At 40.3% G+C, this 22,227-nt stretch overlaps 1 pseudogene; it reads right to left on the bottom strand.

Annotated features, from left to right (window-relative positions):
- Nucleotides 1-3,597: 3,597 nt before the first annotated feature.
- Nucleotides 3,598-3,743, bottom strand: LOC126940925 (uncharacterized; annotated as a pseudogene).
- Nucleotides 3,744-22,227: the final 18,484 nt, after the last annotated feature.

The raw sequence follows: 22,227 nt of genomic DNA, 5'->3' as shown, positions 1-22,227 counted from the left end.
TATATTTTCTGAAGTTTGTGTTAACCAATAAATACTCTTCAGAAAAATTAGAAAACACTCCTAGGCAACTAATCAGTTTATATTTTGCTTTCCATTCCCATACAATCTTTGACTTCCAATTACACTGAATTATGGGACCTGTTACACTACACAATGATTGTATTGTTCTACTGCAAATCCACAATTTCAGCATCAAAAGGAATACAAATGTGCTTTCAAGATAGTGATACTAAAATGTATTCTCTGTCAATTGACAATTTCTCTAGGTCTAAATATAATAGACTGTAAAAAGACATTCTGGATGGCAAGATTAATAATTTAGCACACTTAAATGAATGCAATGTTGTTACCTCTGAATTCTCATAGAACCTAATTAAGCCAAAAGATGCTACCAGAATATTTTGCCAGTTAGAGGTTATGTAGCACTTTATAGTATAGATAAGACTAAAGTGTACAAAATTAAATATTTTATACAGGAGTATCCTAATGAAGAGGTTATTAATTGTTCTACCTTTAAAATTTCCTTACATTCATTCACCTACCTATTGGTTTTTCTTAATAATGTGCTCATAAATCCCCTTCTACACAAAATACAACAGTCCTCTTTAGCTCAGCATGTTGTGTTTATCTTAGATTACAATTTGGATGTTGCAATATACCGGGATTTTTTTTTTTTTTTATTTGTTCTGTTTTGTCGTAAGTTCTCAGTTTAGCATTCAGGATAATCAATTTGGTCTGAGACACACAGATACTTCATACTACATCACTATAACCTGTTGGGCCGATGACCTAAAGGCAGTTACTGATTTGTGTTTTTACTAGAAACAGTTCCAAACTGCTGAGCCACTCACTTTTTCCAACAGCATGCTCACAATCAGTCTAAAATCTTTCTTCACCAGCAAATGCACAGCATGAAACAGGTCCATATTTTAAACAACTTAGCCTACATTATATTCAAGACAACAGATATTAGAGTTAGTTGGTGTATTCCAACAGCACTGAGACAGTGCGAAGGCAGTATTTGGTTCTCTTGAGAAACAGTCATAGCTGAAGCTATGACTCAAAACCAGGTCCAGGCCGGGCGCGGTGGCTCAAGCCTGTAATCCCAGCACTTTGGGAGGCCGAGACGGGCGGATCACGAGGTCAGGAGATCGAGACCATCCTGGCTAACACGGTGAAACCCCGTCTCTACTACAAAATACAAAAAAACTAGCCGGGCGAGGTGGCGGGCGCCTGTACTCCCAGCTACTCGGGAGGCTGAGGCAGGAGAATGGCGTGAACCCAGGAGGCGGAGCTTGCAGTGAGCTGAGATCCGGCCACTGCACTCCAGCCTGGGCGACAGAGCGAGACTCCGTCTCAAAAAAAAAAAAAACAACCAGGTCCAGTGAATAATTCACTAATCAATTGCATAGAAGAATAAAAAAATTCTCATGTTTAAAAACGAAGAAATTTCTAAAAGCACAAAAGATTTTTTGGCTATAATAAAATAATATAAAATATAATAATGAATAAATAATATAAAATACAACAAAATAATATAAAATAATGAAGTCAAATGCTGTCTTTATTATGAGATAAATATATATTATAAATATGTATGTTAATATATAGATGTAGAACATATGTATATATAAATTTATATATAAATGTATATATAAATACAGAATTATATATATTCTAATGCCTCATTAAATGGTAAGATATGTTAAAATCAGTATAATTTTGCATTTAGAATAGAAAAGAAAATATTAAAAAGATATCAACAATATTATAGTTAAAACAGAAGTACTTTGTAAAATAGTAAACATAGCATGATGTAATGCTTTTTGAGAAACATACGTATATAGATCAAACTGTTAATGATTATCTTTAGGTAGTATTTTATTTTTTTCCTTTTTTAAGCTACCTATACTTTTTCTGTGATAAGTAGGAATTAATTTTTGAATTTAAAATAGTTTAAGATCCAGCAATCCCACCACTGGGTGTTTTATATATATATACACACACATACAAAGGAAATGAAATCATTATGCCAAAGAAATCTCTGCAGTCCCACGTTCATTGCAGCATTATCACAATAGCCAAAATACGGAATCAACTTAAGTGCTCATCAACAGATGAATGGATAAAGAAAATGCGGTATGTATACACAACAGAATACTACACAGCTTTAAAAGGAAGGAAATCCTGTCATTTGCAACGACACGGATGAACCTACAGGACATTATATTAAGTGAAATAATCCAGTCACAGAAAGTCAAATATCACATCACATTATCTCATGCATATGTGGAATCTAAAAATGGTGAACTCACAGAAGTAGCAAGTAGAATGGTGTTTACCATGGGATGGGGTAGCAGAGATTGGGGAAAAAAAATAAAATCATGTAAATTTTTCAAAGAACACCTATTGACTGGATCTAGTAGCAGTTTACTCTGTAGCAATAGCAGCAACAGCAGTAACAATAATGATGAGAACAAACACATCGTGTTTAATGCATGCCAAGCACTGTTTTAAGCTCTTTTTATGTATTATATATTGATTCATGTAATGCTTACTGACTTCTGAAGTTTTTATTTAACTCTTGTTAGTGGGCACTTCCTGTCTTGCAGAGGAGCCTTCATTTCTTTGACCAATCTCTCTCTTGATTTCTGCTGTTGAAGATCTCTGTGAGTTTAGTGAGTTTACTTTAGCCACTGAGTCCCTCCCTCGACATCTTAGGAGAATTTTGGAGATAGACAATACAGGCCTGTTACGACAGCCCCATTACTATCAGTGACAACATGTTCTCCTTCCAGCTTTGTGCACCAGCATCACTAGCAGGTTACCCATAATCTCATGGTTACAAGATGGTTGCTATAACCGGACCACGATTGCCTCATTCCAGGTAGAGGAATAACAAAGAGGCCCATTTATTTCAAGGGAAAGAGAATTCAGAATACTTACACTGGTGGCAGTAGAAGTATCATCCCAATTATCAAGCACTTAGACTGAACATACTAATAATTTGTATCCGTCTGGTAGAAAACAATACTCTCTGTCCATACTAATTATTCTTATTTTGTCATAAAAAAATATTGCTGTGGAGTCTCATTCAGCATTCACAATTGATTGAATGGTTCATACACAGTCAATTCACATTGTCAAATTCAATGAAAATATCCCATTTCTGAAAGTGAAGTTTTCAGTCTACTGTGATTCACTTCTCTTGAGTCAGTCCCACTACTGAGTTTTTGTGCCCCCACCAGAGACTGGTATGGATGATGAAACAAGATTTTTTTCTCTGCTGCCTATTTGCTGAACGGCTACTTAGCAAGTCACCTGACTCATTCATGAATTGAGCAGCAACTGTGTGCCAGGCACAGAACTTGAGATACGCATGTGAAGATGTACAGACATAAATATCACAGGATTCTGCCTCTTATGGTCATGTATGTTTAGTGTACATGTGGAGAAATGTTGGGAGGCAGGAAGAAAGATACAGAAACAAGTAATACAATAGGTTAATATACGCCACTAGAACAAAATACAAATTACTAGAGAAATAGAAAGGGGGAAAAAGTCTTTCATCTGGAAAATACATTCCTCTGAGTTCACTAAAAGCACATTATGAATACTACTGTCCACTAGGATTATAACACCTTATCTCCTATGTATAAATCAGTTTAATATAAGCACACATTAGGCATAAAGCACAATGAGATTTATTACACTTGATCTTAGCCAAAAGGCCAAGAAGCGATGCAATGAGATTTATTTATATTCTTTAGCAATTCTGTAATGGGGAAAAGGGGGCTTTACATCCCCATTAGCACAATCCTATCAGCAGATATAATGAGAATAGCCAGGATATTAAATCAATGTATTTTCATCCTAGGTGACTCTTACCTTCTAGTTTTTCAATTATTCTTTATACACAAACCAAGCCTGGCCACCTCATATTTTAGAGTCCTTTCCTTTATATGTAGAAGTTATCTCTGCCACCCGTGAAAGCTAAGTCATGAAGCTATTGAAATAGACGTGACCTAAGAAGTGTTTCAACCAGAAAGCTGGTAAGAAGATACAATAGGAAGCCAATTCTTCGAACACGGTAGAATGTAAAGAAAAGTAAAGAGGTGATAGAGCCAGATTATTAAGTGTTTAATCCCCGCTGCTCCCTAACATATTGGGAAATCCAGGAACACTGGAGCTAGTGACGCACTTTCTCTGGTGTAATTTGGGGGATGGAGAAGCTCCACATTTTTCTCTGTGTCTCATTCAACATGCCACCAGTATACAATACAGCATCAAGAGAGATGACCCTTGATAGCCTGAAGTAGTACTCCTCTGTGTGGGATATACTTGGAGCCTGTAAACTTGAATGACAGCAAGACAGAAGTGTTGGGAGAGCTGGCAGAAGTCTGGCCAGAAGCAAGGGCAGCATAGCGTGGAGATCAGAGACTTCAGGCAATGGCCGAAGCCACACGTGTCTCAGCATGATCTCTGCAGTCCGTGAGGAGACAGCCACCTATCAGCAGACCCCCATGGGTTGGCACAGACTAACTTCCTCACCACAGAGCCCAAGAACAAACAGTGCACCAAACAAGGACCTGCATTCACAGAAGCTTGACCCTGCTGCATCAGGATTTTAAGATTGCCCCCTGGCCTCAAACCCCCAGACATATGGCACCATCTCGGGGAAGAAGAGGGAAACGGTTGGGAAATCTGACAGACTGAACATTTACCCTAAAGAGGATGAGTCATCCAAAAGAAATTATCTAAACAGGAAGAGACAGAAATGTAGTTAACTAGCAAGATTAAAGCACCCCAACCCCCAACCCTATCCCCTTAATAAGCAGAGTTAACAAGCTCAGGGGAAAAATTAAATCATTATCAAAAGATTCCCCCAAGCTTCTGAAAAGCCTAGAGAGGGAATTACATGGAGTAGTATTCACAGGGCAAATGTCATTTATCCTATTACATTTATCCTATTACACCTAGCAGTCAAAAGCTGCTCCCTTTGAAGCAAGGTGGCCCTCATTCAGTTGACAATTTGGACTGATTGTGTTGGAAGAGAAGTGCCCCTCAGTCAGTAGATCTTGATGTCAATAGAGATCACTTTTTAATCAGCTGCTTGCTGCTACTTGCTTTGCTCTGCAAAGTGGGCGGTCAGCGACAAAGGGCTAGCCACAGTGACTTCCTCCTAGTTCTGTTCCTCCTAGGAATGGCCCCTAGACTCATTGTCCCCAAGTATTATGAGATAGATAACAATAAAAAAGTAAAATCTGTTCACAAACTGGGGGCACGTTTTGGCAGAGTGGAAAAAAATCTGAGTTGGGAGACAGCAGACAGAGCAGCTGGTAACAATTTTGTCACTGACTTTCCAAGTTTCCACACAATGTGTATTATTTAGGGGGAAAATGTCAAATAAGTTTGGAATGCTGAGTTAAGTAAAGTTAAGCAGATGTCTTATCTGAAGGGCTACTTCTAATAAAGCTAATATGTATAAGTATGCAGTTTCCCAAACTTATTCCAGTGGTTTGCTGCAGCTGGCCCATACCAGCTCAAGGTTGTGGCATCTCTTCCCAACTCCGAGTTCAGTGATGTCACTGTGGTAGTTTGAAATTGGCCACGGTGGGAGTAGCTATGCCATAGAAATTGATAGTTACTGACAGGTTTTCTTTACCGCCATACCATTGTCTTAGAAAACACTTGTTAATAAAAACATGTCACAGGACTAGTGCATGAGTATTCTACTGCTGTTTTAACAAATTACCACAAATTGAGTAACTTATAGCAACACAAATGTATTGTGTTATAGTTCTTAGGTAGAAATCTGACACAGATCTCACTGGGCCGCAGTCAAGGTGTCTGTATTCCTTTCCGAAGGTTCTAGGAGAGAGTTCATTTCCTTAACTTTTCCAACTTTTAGAGTCATCTGCATTCCTTGACTCAGGGCCCCCTTTCTTTACCTTTAGAGACAACAACAGACTGGTCCCTTCTCACAGGGCAGCACTTCTTCTACACCCTTTTCTACTTTTAAGGACCCTGTGATTATAATGGGCTTACCCAAATAATCCAGGATAAACTCTCTATTTTCAGGTCAGTTGATTAGCAACCATAATTCCACCTGCAATCATAACTACCCTTTGAAACGTCAAGTAATATAGTCACAGGATCCAGGGATTAGGATGTGGACAACTTTGAAGGGGCCATTATTCTGTCTGATACAACTAGTGTTCCAAGGAACACACTTTGGAAAGACTCATAAAAGCCTTGTGATGGAAAGTGCATTGGGCTACCCACTTTCTAAGTTTTCTTGAGTAAATTATTTATCTTTTTAGAGCTATAGTAAATTGCTCTATGCAATGAGGCTAATGTTTTCTTGATCTGCTTGGCAAAGTTGTTCGATAGACACGACAATGTCTTAAAAAGTGATGAGACTCCCTACATGTGTAATATATCATTATTCTTAATAATAGTTAATATAATACACGTTTTTGTTTAAGTTCAAAATAATTCCCATAGTTTGTAACTCAATTATCTTCTACCAGTATCTTTCCAAAAAGATAGGTTAGCTCTGGCCAGTGCCAAGAGGAGAGTGTGTGAAAATTGAGACCAAAGGCACATGCGCAGACTTTGATCATTTTAGATTTTTACTTGAGCCTGAATCTAGAATAAGACTTCCCAGAATCTTTAAAATTAGTGAAACACCTGAAAAAAATGCAGGATCCTGTAGGTCTTTCAGGACTAGATCTGGGCAAATTCCCTTTTATGTGCCCATTCTTTGCTTTCTCCCTCACTTCAACTTTGTCTATAAAATTCTGTAAGCCACAATACAGATAATCAGGCCAATATGGGGTAAAGAACAGGAAAATTTTAAAATAAATATTCCCTTTTAGACACAAGGTGAAATCCAGATCCTTCCCATGGTGAGTCATGGAACTCAACATTATCAAGTCGTAAGTATTGGTGGCTGAGTTGATGACTCTCTGCATTTTAAATAAATTATTGCATTACTGATTGAAATGTAACCTTTACTTTTTCCTGTTTAAATATTTGGTGCTTTGTCTTCTGTCAACTGTATATCCTGAGGTTACATAATTTAAAATTTGAATTCAGGTTGCTAATTCACCAACTGCGGGCCCTTTTATGTACTCAAACATTTGCACCGTTTTAGGGGTCTTATTACACGATTGTTTCCTGTACCGTCATCAGCTTTGAGATGCAGCTGATAAAGAGTATTAAGGAAGGAATTTTAAATGAACTATAGATTTTGCATAGAAAATAAATTATAATAAACTATGTGTTCAATGTGACTGTGCAGAATTTTGACCTGTTTCACTCCGCCTCATTTTGGGCCAAGGCAAGTAGCTGCAAGTTGTTAGTTATCAGCCTTTGATAAACCTGACACTACCCAGCTTGGTTATATAATCCACCACCCTCTGGTCCTGGAAATGGCTGTGCCTTTGGAATCTGTGTCACATTATGCTGGCATCAACAAAACCAGCCAGGCAAGATGGTGACCTGGGCAGAGCTAAGATTACAAGAACAGGATCACTTTCTGTTTTGTGTTGACTCCATTGTGAGGATTGTGAGTGTCAGATTTTTAGTCTTTGGTGTTGGGACTTTTCTGATAACCTTGTCAGGGCCCAAACTAACCTGTCCTTTCTGGGCTGTACTTCAAGGAGCTAGGAGGGGATTAGTAGCAGCAGCAGTATCTTGGCAAAAGGAGCCTTGAACCAGCCTTGACCAACCAGCGGGGCTTCTGTGGGCTAGCTCTGCCTGTGCACCATGTTGATGTGAGTTTTCATTAGCTTTGCCTTCTTGAGAATGACAGAAGCTTTCAGATTAGAAATGTATGAAATGTACATGCACAAGGAGAATAAATAAGCCTTGAAACCTAGAACTATGTCCACAGGAAATGAGAAAAGGAAATGCTAAAAACAAAAATGTGTTAAGTGTGGAGAGGGAGAAATAATTATGAAATCTAGTTGGGGCCTTTCTATTTCAAAGAGTATTTGAAAACAGATATCTACATAAGTATATATACATATATACACACACACGTACATGCATGCAAATATATGTGTGTGTGTATACACACACACATTTTACATTTGGTTTAGGCCCTGAGCTCATTCAACAAAAACTGGTATGCCCAAAAGAATAATAGAGCATAACTAGCATAATAATACTGCTCAATAAAATCAGCTGTGTAGGTTGCCAAAGGAATAGCATCATTTTATGGAAAGAGTTCACATTATAAAGGAAATGTAAGAATAACCCCAGAGTGACAAGGCACAGTGGCTCATGCCTGCAATCCCAGCACTTCGGGAGGCTGAGGCAGGCAGATTACTTGAGTTTAGGAATTCGAGACCAGCCTGGCCAATGTGGCGAAACCTTGTCTCAACTAAAAACACAAAAATTAGCTGGGCATGGTGGTGCACGCCTGTAGTCCCAGATACTTGGGAGTCTAGAGGCAGTAGGCCTTGCTGAGCTATGGTGGGCTCCACCTAGTTCGAGGTTCCTGGCCCCTTTGTTTACCTACTCAAGCCTCAGCAATGGCAGACGCCCCTCCCTGAGCCAGGCTGCAGCCTCACAGATAGCTCTCAGACTGCTGTGCTAGCAGTGAGCAAGGGTCCACGAGCGTGAGACCCACTGAGACAGGCGCAGGAAAGAATCACTTTGTCTGCCAGTTGCTAAGACCTTGGGAGAAGCACAGTATTTGGGTGGAGAGTGCCCATTTTTCGAGGTAGTCTGTCACAGCTTCCCTTGGCTAGGGAAGGGAAATCTCCCGACCCCTTGTGCTTCCCTGGTGAGGGTACGACTCACACTGATTCACCTCGCCCTCCGTGGGGTGCACTGTCCACTGCACTGCACTCCTCACACTGATTCAGCTCACCCTCCGTGGGATGCATTGTCCACTGCACTGCGCTCCGTGGACCCACTGTCCAACCAGTCCCAATGAGATGAACCAGGTACCTCAGTTGGAAATGTAGAAATCACCCATCTTCTGCATCGATCATGCTGGGAGCTGTGGACCGGAGCTGTTCCTGTTCTGCCATCCCGGGACGCCCTCCCTGATACATACATTTAACAGTGAAAAATGGTGGATACTTTATACCAGTTTTTTTCCATCAGGGAAAAGAGCACACAGAGGGATAAATTACAGTCAGATAATAAATAGGCCTGGAACCTTAGGCCCACTGTAAGATATGGCACAGATGCCTTCCCAAATCTTAGAAAAACTAACTCATAAATCCCGATTAGCAATAAAGAAGACAGCTGAAGGAGTATAGCTACATCTGTGCAAATCTGTCACTGTTCCTAGAACAAGTATTCAAAACACAGTGAGCAATGTCATGAAAATCAGAACACTTATCACCAAGAAGAACCATTCTTCACTTCTCCTTCCCATTCTGTTCTGCAGCTGGCAAAATCAGAGCTACACAGTGAACTATCTTCAGGAATTTACCTGGAAGGTAGCAGGTGAGCCACTATATTCCATCGAAATGCTGAAGACAGCAGCAATGAATGGACAGCTATTCTTTCTTTCTAATTTTAAGCATATTGCCAAAGTGCCTGGGTATCATCTCCTCTGGAAAACTAAACTCCTAGAAATTTAGCTGAAAGTCTAACACTATAAATGTTAAGACCTGACACTATAAATCCTCCCTAGTGGGTCAAGTCTGTTCTCTTGGCAGTCCTATGCAGTATATGTTTTTTAAAGTTTCAGTGAATATTTGAGTACTTTCTGTGCTGGCCATATTCAAAGTACTCTGTTCCATTAATGAAACACATTTGCCCTGATGAATCATCAGTAATATGCAATTAATCTTGTCTTCTAATGAACCAACATCCCACAAACTAATTGATGAGCAAACATTTAAATAGTACTAGATGAGAGTAACAGAATGCAGTGTAAAATATTTCAAGAATAGTGTTAAACAGCAAGTTGAGTTACAAAATATGTTTCTTCTATTTAAATGTCATTTTATTAAATACTTTCTTACCTATATTTTTCTGAACTTTTATTTTCAGTTCAAAGTTTGATATCAACCTGTATCGTTAAAAGTAAGCTGTCAATTTGCCTTGTTCTTAAATTCATGTAATCCTAAAAATAATGTCTACTACCAATAAGGCATACATTTGCAATTATGCTCTCAAAATTATAATTTTTAAAATCAGTACTTTTATAATCATTTTCCTATAATTACTTGAATGAACATTGATCTAGAAAGCTAGTTCAGCTCGGCCAGGCATGGTGGCTCACGCCTGTAATCCCAGCACTTTGGGAGGCCAAGGCGGGTACATCATGAGGTCAGGAGATTGAGACCATCCTGGCTAACATGGTGAAACTCCATCTCTACTAAAAATATACAAAAAAAAATTAGCGGGCATGGTGGCAGGTACCTGAACTCCCAGCTACTCGGGATACTGAGGCAGGAGAATGGCATGAACCCAGGAGGCAGAGCTTGCAGTGAGCCGAGTTCATGCCACTGCATTCCAGCCTGGGCAACAGAGCGAGACTCGGTCTCAAATAAATAAATAAATAAATAAATAAAATAGAAAGCTAGTTCAGCTCTTGTTGTGTGCACCTGGCAATGAAAATGAAATGTGGACTCATTCATATAGTCAGAATTATTTCATAAGGCTACCTTCTCTGGTTTTAGAAATACCATGTTTCACATATTTAAATTATCCTTCTCTCAAAAGGATAAAACCTCGATTGAAATAACTTCCTCCCTTTTTTCAACCAGCTACAAAAGAGAAAGAAATGAATTAAGTACTAGGATTAAATTAATGCTGATGTAGCAGCTCATAACCACTTCTCAAATTTAGTAGTGGTGGTCGGGAAAAGAGAAGAGAATGTACAAAGAGAAGAATCAGCTGAAGACACATAATAGGACAACTGGACCGTGAGTTAATTGCCTGAGGGTCACCTAGGAACCTTGATTAAAAACATTAACATCTTGATGTAACAAATCTAAAGCACTTCTTCATGCCTCTTCCCCCAGGCTCCCACAGGCTTTTGGGGGCCTTCTGGTTGCCTTGGTCACAGAAGGTTTTCTTCCTTTAATCAAACTCCCCTCCCCCAACTCCACAGCCTCCTGCTTTGAAAAAAAAGCAGCCTTTGCTCAGTAGACCAGTTCCAGCACTTATGACTCTTTTCTCTTGGCTCCAAAAGCACAGAGCCCACGGTTCGATGGCAGCTAATTCCAGTGTCACACAAAGATTTCCAGGAGACCTACCTGAAATGTGGGCAGAAAACAAAGACCACTGGCTGAGAATGTTTTAAGAGAATCTGGTTAAGAAACTGTGGCTACATATTGTAAAATATCTGATTAGTATATGTCTCCCATTTTCAAATGTCTTGAAGGTTTTTTTAGTTCTCATATCAAAAATAGGAGGAAGGGAGTCTAGTGACATGAACACATCAGGACTTTGCTTTCCTTAGTTTCCCTTCAGGGTCCAGGCCTTCTTGACAATTTCAGATCTCATTTTCTTTCTACTACTCTTTTCTGTCTTTTCTCTTTTCTCCTTTCTTTCTTTCTTTCTTTCTTTCTTTCTTTCTTTCTTTCTTTCTTTCTTTCTTTCTTTCTTTTCTCTATTCTTTCTTTCTTTCTTTCTTTCTTTCTTTCTTTCTTTCTTTCTTTCTTTCTTTCTTTCTTTCTTTCTTTCCTTTTCTTTCTCTCTCTCTCTTTCTTTCTTTTCTTTCTTCTGTCCTCCTCCACTAAATTGAACATTTTTAAATAATTGGGGCGAAGTCTCTTATCTTTTATAACTACTCTAGGGAGCCTGCTTTTCTGTGATTGCAACACTCCAGTAAAGCATTACAGTGTAACAGTTATTCATGGTGTCCTTCCATCCTTTAGCTCAATACCCTGTCCGCACCAGACCCAAGCCTGAAATTCACTCTCAGAGCTTTACTTTATTAACTCAGTAATTCTTTGCTAGGATGAGGTTGACATATAACCACATCATCCCGGCAGGTTTTTGTGTTTTCAAAACACAGAGAATTCCTTCCCCTAGGGGTTGTATCAGAATGGTTTGAGAGAGCATAGAGATATCTGTTGGTTGAAAAGATTGACCAAAACTTTCTTACCCCATCTCCTTCCTTGCTCCTCACTACGCACCTTTACTAGAAAGACAGTAAGACTATGTTGAGAAAAACTGCTTAAACTAAGACAGCAATTATCAAGAGGTTAACTGATCAAGTCATTTCTCTCTCACAGTTCATAGATTCTGTCTTCCCTTACTGTTTAACCTCAAATAGCCTTCGAAATAGAATAGTCACCTTCCAAAATGAAAATCTGATGAATACTCTACAGTTATTCTCCTTCATCCTCAGAATGAAGCTCAAACTTCATACCTTTTAGGTGCATCTACTGCTGTAACACTACATGTTACCTATCCTATAAATTCACTCCAACCTCAGGTACTCTGCACTTTCACCCTTTGGTGCTTCAAACACAATACCTTCCACCTCGAACATCCTGCCTTGAGTTAAATTTCATGATGAACATCCTCTCATTCTTCCTCTCCCCCTTCCTCTCACCCTTCGTGAAGCAGTTCAAGAGCATTTTTCTCCAGGGACAGTATTCGAACCCTCCAAGACTGAGTTAAATGTCCATGTGAGGTAATCACCCTTCGCAAAGTTCCCTTATAGAACTTCTGATCACACCGCATTTTTAAAGAGGAGACTGACTCCATGTTTTTGGCGTTTGATGCTGAAAGCCCTCTTTCCTCACCTTCTGGTGCCAAGTATCTGGATAAGCTGATAAAGAAACCTGGTGCTCCCTTCTTTGATGCCAGTGGGAGATTCAAGCCACACAAGTCCACTATTCCAGCCTCATTTTGGAATCACAACAAAAACCTAGAGTGAGCCTCCTTTCCTTGCCCTTAAGCCATTTTAGACCTGCTTGAAAGTGTTGCTTTTTTCACCTCAGAGATCTCAATTTTGCAAGTAATTAACCATTTCATACCCTTTCTATTAGTATGTGGCATCAGAAATCTCAATATTCAAACTAAACTGTAAGTGGAAGTTCTATCAGCCATTGAAGGTAACCATAACAGTAATTGTAACTGATACAGAAGCGAGGGAGGGAAGTGCTGGGTAGAAAAATGTGGGTCCCTTGCTTGGGCTCCACCCCCATGGACCTAGGTGAGGACAGCCTCTCTCGCCTTCCTGCCCGAATGTTGCAGTTTCCGAGACCACCCTGGCCTGCCATGCCCCGATCCTGGGCCTATAAAAACCCAAGACCCTAGCAGGCAGACACACAGGCAGCCAGAGGTTGAGAGGAGCACATCAGCGGAAGACACAAGGGGCTGGATGGCAAGGGGATGTAGAGGGAGCACGCTGGTGGAAGAGCACACCAACAGACACCGGCAAGCCAGCAGGCTATTGACCTATGGGATGAGGCAGAGTTTGGCCAGGGCAATTGAAGGAGAGCCGGGTATTAAGCAGCCCAACTCCAGAGAAAAACCATCTCCCTCTGCCTCCCCCATCAACGGAGAGCTACTTCCACTCAACAAAACTTCACACTCATTCTCCAAGCCCACATGTGTTCCAATTCTTCCGGCACACCAAGGCAGGAACCCGGAATACAGAAGCCTTCTGTCCTTGGGATAAGGTAGAGGGTCTAATTGAGCTGGTTAACACAAGCCGCCTATAGATGGCAAACTAAGAGAGCACCCTGTAACACATGCCCACTGAGGCTTCAGAAGCTGTAAACATTCACCCCTAGACACTGCCGTGGGGTCAGAGCCCCACAGCCTGCCTGTCTGTATGCTCCCCTAGAGGTTTGAGCAGCAGGGCACCGAAGAAGCCAGCCACCCTCCAAGCACACGCCCTGCGAGGAAGACAAGGGAACCTTACCCGTTTCATAACCACTGTTTTTCTTGCCTACAACCTCCCCTAAATCATGAGTCCTTTGAGGATAAGGGCTGTGTGTTGCTTAAATATCCCCTGTACCTGGTAAAGTGGTATTGTGTCTGGCACAATAGTGAATGCTCAGTAAATGTTCACTTGCTGAATGAAGTACATATCTTTTGCTGAGTGCCTGCATTCATTAAATAACATGTAAATAAATTAAACTTTTATGGTTTGAAAGAAACTTGGGTATTATCAAATACGACCCAAACTAATGAGTCATGCAAACGAATGCGGCGTATATATTAGCATTTGTATTAGCACTCTCACTGCTATAGAGAAATACCTGAGACTGGATAATTTATGAAGAAACGAGGTTAAATTGGCTCACAGTTTCACAGGCTGTACAAGAAGCATGATGACTTCTGCTCAGCTTCTGGGAAGACCTCAGGAAACTTACAATCACGACAGAAGGCGAAGAGGAAGCCAGCATGTTTTACATGGCTGGAGAAGGAATAAGAGAGAGAGGGGGAACATGCTACGCACTCAACCAGATCTCATGAGAACTCACTCATTATGCAGTACCAAGGGGGGAGGGGGAACATGCTACGCACTCAGCCAGATCTCACGAGAACTCACTCATTATGCAGTGCCAAGGGGGGAGGGGGAACATGCTACGCACTCAACCAGATCTCACGAGAACTCACTCATTATGCAGTACCAAGGGGGTATGGTGCTAAACCATGGGAAACTGCCCCTGTAATCCAACCATTTCTCACCAGACCTCACCTCCAACACTTGGAATTACAACTGATTATGAGATTTGGGCAGGGACACAAATCCAAACCATATCAGCCTTGTTACCTACTATGGCAAAACAAATGTACAGAAGGTTTTCTTTCTATTATTGTTACTATTTTATAGTAAGAAGTCACAAAAAGTCTTACTAAAATACAAAGTTGTCCTTTGTGGACTAGGTTGAGAGGTAATGAGATTATTACCTTGGTCGGTTTTTAAAAAGGCACCACTTGGAGGTGTCTATTACAGTCTCAACAGCTCAAATATAGTATGTTAGGATTACTACTGATTTGGATAGCTTAAAGAACCTGGAAGTAATCATGAACACAGAGCCAGGTAGCAAGTTTTATGTACATTTACTACATATTTCACAATTATTTCAAAATACTTTCAGATGGGATGCTTATATTTCAAAGCAGCCAGTATCAATGTTAAATCTCTACCAGTAGCTGAGTTTAATAATTGCCCATAATTTACTTGGATCATCATCTGCATCAATAACAAGAATAATAGATAAAACCCTAGTGGACTAGCTATACAATATAAAGCAATGAGGCAATTGCCTCCAATCCATCACCGATTCACACAGACACACCGACTGCCAACCCCCAACCTTGCTACAAGCCTGTTTGTAAGTTCCCTGGGCTTAACTCTGTTGCAATAATGCGTTATTTCATAATGTAACTTTCTGTGTTCTTTTCCATCTTCCTCCAACTCCTATGGACTGCTTTCTGCTCACTGCTGCAGCCCCAGCCTCTAGTGTGGGGCCGATCACCAGGGCTCCATTATGATCTCCCTAGGCTTTGGACATTTTAGCCTCAGTGGGCCTTTTCCTCCATAAAAATATTTTAAAATATACCTTGTGGCTGTTAGTATAAAGAGGAATAGTTTAATATTATATGTTAAAAGATGTTCTTGCACCTAAAACTTCATTTTCTTCTTGTGTTCATAAAAGCAATTAGAGCATTTTTCTGGACTCCTAAGAGTACTGTTGACCTTAGTGCTTAATGGATAAGTTGACCCTGATGGGCACATCAAAGGTGGTCAGTTACTGCTTAATGAATGGATGACAGATGACAGAGGGAAGGAGAATGCAACCAGCCAGTTAGTACTAAAATAAAAAAAAATTCGCACCCATATAATCAGTCTAATCCTCACGTACACACTACCATTATCACTTAAAGCCATTGGATGCAAGGAAGTAGGACTGCTGCTGCATTTCAAGGGGGTCCTGTTCTTTAAAGTACCATCCTCAGTATTTTCATCCAAGTCCCCCTCTTCTGCCTGGAACCAGCAGGAACCACATGCCCCAAGCCTTGGTCAAGACCCAGGAGTCTTGGTCATGATCCTGTTTCTGTTCCTTTCCTTTGAGGTGCTCTCCAAACGTCTAATCCCAAAAATCCACCTCTCCTAAAAGTGAGGTTGACCAGATGCCCTGAGTTGTACCTATGCAGTGTTCTTGAAGTTCCACAGCTGGGGCATTGTTGTAAGCAAGTGGATCATTTTCATCATCCAGTATGGTAATTGAACTACCAGAAGAGTACTGTTGACATGCTGATTTGGACAGACTTTTATTCCCAACAAACAAAGGACAAGTCACGCTTTGGGCCAACCCTGGGGCTTGAGCAGTGTGTGTTGTGGGTTCTCTGCATGTGGGTCTAGAGCACCTTCAGTTGGCGGGGTGAAGTGGGCATCTTTTAATAGGTAGATCCCTCTTCATCCCCACACTGGCACCCAGGACAGTCCCCCCACCCTTTTCCAGCTATGCACCATGTAGCAGGTGTCCCTGCAGGGTGGCTGTGCCTATCTCTTCCTAGGACATTCACTGCTCCCCAGTGCCAATGGGCCCTTCCCATCCATATGGTGACAAGGTGCTCTTTGGGTTAATCTGAAGCCATGTTGGATAAGGAATACACTTTGCTTTCAAGAATTTCTTTTCTCTCTCCACCTATTCCCCCTTTCTCTCCAGTTATGGCCCTTGGTGGCAGCCACGTGTGAAAGGCACGTTGTTGATCAACATTGAAAGGTTTCACAATCTAGGAATGCAGGGATTATGGCCTAAAGAGTGCAAGAGGAGACATGGATGGAAGATGTATTTGTGCTATGTTTATGCTACAGAAATCCACACAATAAATTCAAAGTGACTGGAATTTATTCCATGGGCTATTGTTCACATTTTCTGTGTACTCTAAACAAGGTTTGTATTTGTCGCTATCGATGAAGCCTCATACCTACCTTTGAGAGAATCTCTGGAAGCCAGGATTTGTGGACAGTGGGGTGAATAATACAGGTCATGAGTAATGATGCAACCAACATCAAGTAAATGGTACTGAGAAGCTTCAAAGGCAAAAAGGTCAACATTATTTTAGCACAAATAGGGTCCAGAGAGTCATGGCCATGGCATCGTGAACAACGGCACTATTGCTACCTTATTCTCAGTATAAGGTAATGAATGTAACTTATTACATTTAACAATTAAGAACATGCACCAGGTACGGTGGCTTATGCCTGTAATCCCAGCACTTTGGGAGGCTGAGGCGGGAGGATCATGAGACCAGGAGATCGAGACCATCCTGGCTAACACAGTGAAACCTCGCCTCTACTAAAAATACAAAAAATTAGCCGACATAGTGGAAGGGGCCTGTAGTCCCAGCTACTCGGGAGGCTGAGGCAGGAGAATGCTGTGAACCCAGGAAGTGGAGCTTACAGTGAGCCGAGATAGCACGACTGCGCTCCAGCCTGGGCAACTAAGAGAGACTCTGTCTCAAAAAACAAAAACAAAAACAATTAAGAACATGACGAAGTGGTGCCTGACCACTGCAAAGAATCCTCACAGGCTCTGATTGGACAATAAACAAATGCTTAAGTACATCTTCTCTTATTATTCCAAGTCTTCATTTATAAGGCACTATGTGGAACCTCATGAATATTGTAATAATTTTTAACAGTGTTTATGTAGACACAGGTGCTGCAAAAAATAAATATTTGCCTCAGGCTTTGCACACCTAAGGGGTGGCCCTGATTAAGAAAAAAACAGTTGGAAGGATCCTTCTTCCTTTCAAGATGATGAATTCCTGCAAGGAAGCCTATGGCATGCTTTTTACCTTGATTTTATACAAATGTTAAGGAAAAGGTCTAAGGAACAAGGGGTAACACGGAATTAGCACATCAGAGCTGATAACCACACACACACACACACACACACACACACACACGCATTGATAGTGACAGTTTGTGTCAAGACTTCAGGCCTTAGCAGTTTATCATTTTCATGGCAATTGCCAGAAGTAGCCCAAAATAATAGCAGCTCTTTGAAGAGCTGTAGTGAAATTCAAGCCCTATTGAGAAGGTCTGAAAATTGTGCTCTCACAGCAAACAGAAACAAAATACTTTCTTTTTCCAGGTGTCACTTGAAGAAATTTAGTCATCACCATAGTTGCTACATTTTCAAAGAATCTTTTGAGGGGTGGGTCTTTTCATTATTTGACAATTAGCAGAAGCAGGCAGACACTTACTTAAATGGGAGGTAGAGAATTTGGGAATGAATAAGTAATCACCGTCTTCTTCATAAATGCCTAAATAAGGGCCTGATAAAATATCAGCATTCTTGACACTTCCCATCCCCTTATTTCATCCACAGTTTAAAAAGCATTGCATCAACCAAGACAAAATCAGGAAAACAGCTGTTTAAAAATGAGGTTCTCTCCTGATGAGAAGAGTCAGAAAAAAAGAAAACATATGTTGATGTTTTTGAAATTCCATTTGATGATTTTATGGTAAGGCAAACAATGCAATGAGGAGTAGTAAGAAGGAAACAAGCTCTAGCTAATTAGCCAATTCCAGAAGCACTCTGCAAACGTCTTCAGAACAGTGAAACTCTGCTATAATATTTTGCAAGTATTCAGCTAGATGGCAGGGTACATGCTACCTCATATTTCTCATCCTAAAACCCAGTTGAGTATTCTACATAAAATGTATATTTATTTAATCCTTAAGATTTCACTAGATTAAACTACCCTTACTATATAGAGAAAGGGGGATAGGCAGGGTGGCTAAGTCTTTTTTTCCATCACTTATGAATAAGCAGGCTGATAAGATAAAAAATCAGCAAAGAATAATATTTGAACTGCAAAGAGCATATCAGACTAAATTAATATTATTTAAACAACAGAAGGGGCGTGAGGAAATTAGAAGCTGGATTTGTTTCTAATACTGAGTTTAAATAGTGAATCAAAGATCTATATAGAGGCAAGTAGTTATTAATGGGTTTCTGCAGGAATAAAGAGAAGGTGAAATAAGGGCAAAGATGGAGAGGGTGATATAAGGATTTAGGTCTGAAGTAAACTATCTTTTTATGAAGACATGAGAGTGTGAAAAATCATAAGCTCTGCAAACCTAATTCACAATAAAAATATATATGAGTAGAAAATAATTTAGAAATTATCCAGTCAAACCCTCTATGGAAGGCAGAATAATGCTCTCCCCACCAAAGACATCCATGTCCTAATCCCTGAACTTGTAAAAATGTTACTTTACGTGGCAAAAGAGACTTTACTTTGTAGGTGGGATTAATTTAAGAATCTTGAGATGGGAAGATCATCCTAGATTATTGGGGTGGTCCCAGTATAACCAAATGGGTCCTTCTAAGAGGTAGGCAGAAGTGTCAGAGTAGGAACAAGGTCTGGAGATGCTATGCTGCTGGCTTTGAAGAAAGTGGAAGGGACCACAAGCCGAAGAATGCAGGTGGCCTCTGGAAGAAACTAGAGAAGGCAAAGAAACAGATCCTCCCCTACAGCCTCCCAGAAAGAATACGGTCCTGCCAAAACCTTGCTTTATCCCAATAAGACATGTGTTGAACTTCTGATCCTCAGAACTGTAAGACAATAAATGCGTGCTATTGCAAGCCACTAAGTCCAGGGCAATCTGTGATAGCAGCAATAGGAAATGAATACGCTGTCGTTCTTACAGTCTAGAGAGTAAAATAAGTTCCAAAAGATAACAGAGCTGGTAAATGGCAAAACAGAGAGTTCAACCTACAGACCTCTTTCTGCTGGATTTTGTGTCAATAGAGAAATAGACATATGATTTGCTTAGGCATCCAAACTGGTAAAGTTGTATTGGGATAGACTGAGCTTGAGGTCAAATTGGGTGTCCTAGTCCTACTCCCCTGAGTTGGTCCCAACACAGCAGCTAAATAACTCTAGGTACATCCCCTCTGTGTGTCCTCTCTGCAGAACAGAGTTTCCCCAGTGAGGCTCGGAGGAGAGGGGAATGCCTACAATCTGTAAGCAGGAGCTCCCAGGAGGGTAAATGGTCACAGGCCACACCTGAAGGGTGACCTTGAAAATATTAAACTCACCCAAATGGGAAACATAGGTCATATCACCCAGGGGGAAGAGATGAGACAGAAGTATGTTCTTCCCCAGTGCTTGAGTGAAATGGCAGGGATGTTGGAAAAATTCTTCTTTTATTAGCTGCAAGAACTTGCCAAGACCAAGGGCTCTCTACGCGTCTGACTTGAATCCCTTCTGGGCTTTCAGTCCTCACCTGCCTCTGTCACAACTCAGCTGGAGCTCTTTTAGGTGGTCTTTTAGGCCACCAGGATATCTAGCTACAAATAGATTCAGAAGAGCCCAGGGACTGAGTAACTATTCACAACTAGGGAGCGAATTGCAAAAAGGAGTTAAGAAATTCCCTATTCACCCTGTCTCATCTCCTTTCAAAGAAAAATTGTTACAATAACATAATTTTATAAATGAAAAATAAATTCCCTCCACTATCATGTGGTTTAAAATTGCAGGACTTTTTTTCAAACGTATAATTTAATAAACGTGAGGTTTACAATGTCAGTCTTCCCCGTCGCCTGTTGCAGATACGTTAGACCTGTAAACCTTGAAAGGATTTCCCCATGAAGGGAAATTCTAGGTATATGCAACTCTGAGTCATCTGAGCAAGAAACCAGAAATTGATGCTGAATGACAAGATCAGTGTTGGAGGAATGAGCCATGTGCCAAAACTTCATCAGTCCGTGCTACAATAATAGGTGTTTTTCCTCCATGACTCTTATTTAGGAGCCTGTCTAATTTTTCACTGTTTCTTTTTCTTATTATGAAAAACACTGCCCTTCTTCTGGGCTGTGGGAAGGTTATTCTAATGTGAAACTCATCGATTCATACCACTGAGAGACAGCTGTGACTCAGCATCACATCGGGTGGTGCCATCTGCCTGGGTAGGCGGCACCGTCACAAACAGGCCTGTGAAAGTCACCCTGTCATTTGCTATGATGATGCCACTAAAAACATTATTTTTCCCATCAAATTATCTCCATTTGTGAGTTTTGGACACAATTTTTTCTGATTCTGGAATTAAGATGATTTCTGCTTTTCTTAAATGATTAGTTTGCTTATTCCTTACGTATTGTCAGAAGGACAATTTGCTTTTTAAAAGAAAATAAAGCCTTAAATCACAAGAATAAGGCTAGGAAGTTGGAAATTCGCTTAACTAGTCAGTGGGGAGAAAAAATAATTTGGAGGACTCTCTTATCTCCGACATCAATCTAGCTCTGTCACATAGAACTCTATACATCAGAAAAGTGATATGCCGTGAACATAATATAGAACCCCCCACCAAAATAACTTAGCCACATTGCACAGAGTGAGATAGCTAACAGAAGTACAACTGTGACTTCGGGGATTTATTTTTAAAATTTTCTTAAAAAATCAAAGAAGTATGGTGGACCTATGGAGTTAAAATGTTCTAGTCTGATTTAGTTCGCACTCCATGAAGGCCGCACTCAATAGCAACACACTCACACCAACCTAGGAAGAGTAAACGGAAATCTAAATTATTAACTTTTCCTTACAAAAGACATACTACTGCATACAATTTTAATAGAGTGGTATACTGGTATAGCAGCAAGATTCATACTTTACAGTAATTTACAAATGTAGAGGAAGAGATATGTACAAGAATATTCATAGCAGCATTGCGTGTAAAAAGAAAAAAGCCCTGAAAGTAACGCAAATGCCCAGGAAGCTGAATAACTGTATTGTGGTTATTCCAGCAAATGGAATACCATACAGGAGGAAAAATGGGTGAGTTACAGCTACACACATCAACGTGAATGAATTTCAGAATTATAAAGATGAGTGAAAAAACTCACCAAAGAATACATACAATAGATACCATTTGTATAAAGGCCAAAAATAACAAAAAATGTTAACCTATGTGCATAAATGTATCTGTCATGAGATGATAACCAAAAAGCTAATAAAACAGTGTTTGCTCCTGAGCAACACAGAAAGAGATGCAAGCAGAGGCGAAGAGGCATGTGTAATAGAAGACATCAACTGCACTGGTAATATATTATTTCTCAAACGGAGTACTCATGTTGCTATTCTTGTAACTTCCACATATGTGCGTGTATTCTATCTCAGAAATGTTCCATAATATAAAAATTGGTTGAACTAACTATCGTGCTTTGGCAGTAACTAGTTGTTCACCAGTCATTTCCTTTGTCTTTCTGAGCATGTTACTGGCCTCCATTTCCCAGCCTTGCTTGCAGTTAGGTGCCG

This window comes from Macaca thibetana, chromosome 17, assembly GCF_024542745.1.
Source record: "Macaca thibetana thibetana isolate TM-01 chromosome 17, ASM2454274v1, whole genome shotgun sequence".
Classification (NCBI taxonomy): domain Eukaryota; kingdom Metazoa; phylum Chordata; class Mammalia; order Primates; family Cercopithecidae; genus Macaca; species Macaca thibetana.
The sequence above is the reverse complement of the archived record's forward strand: the minus strand, read 5'-3'. Positions and strand labels throughout refer to the sequence as shown.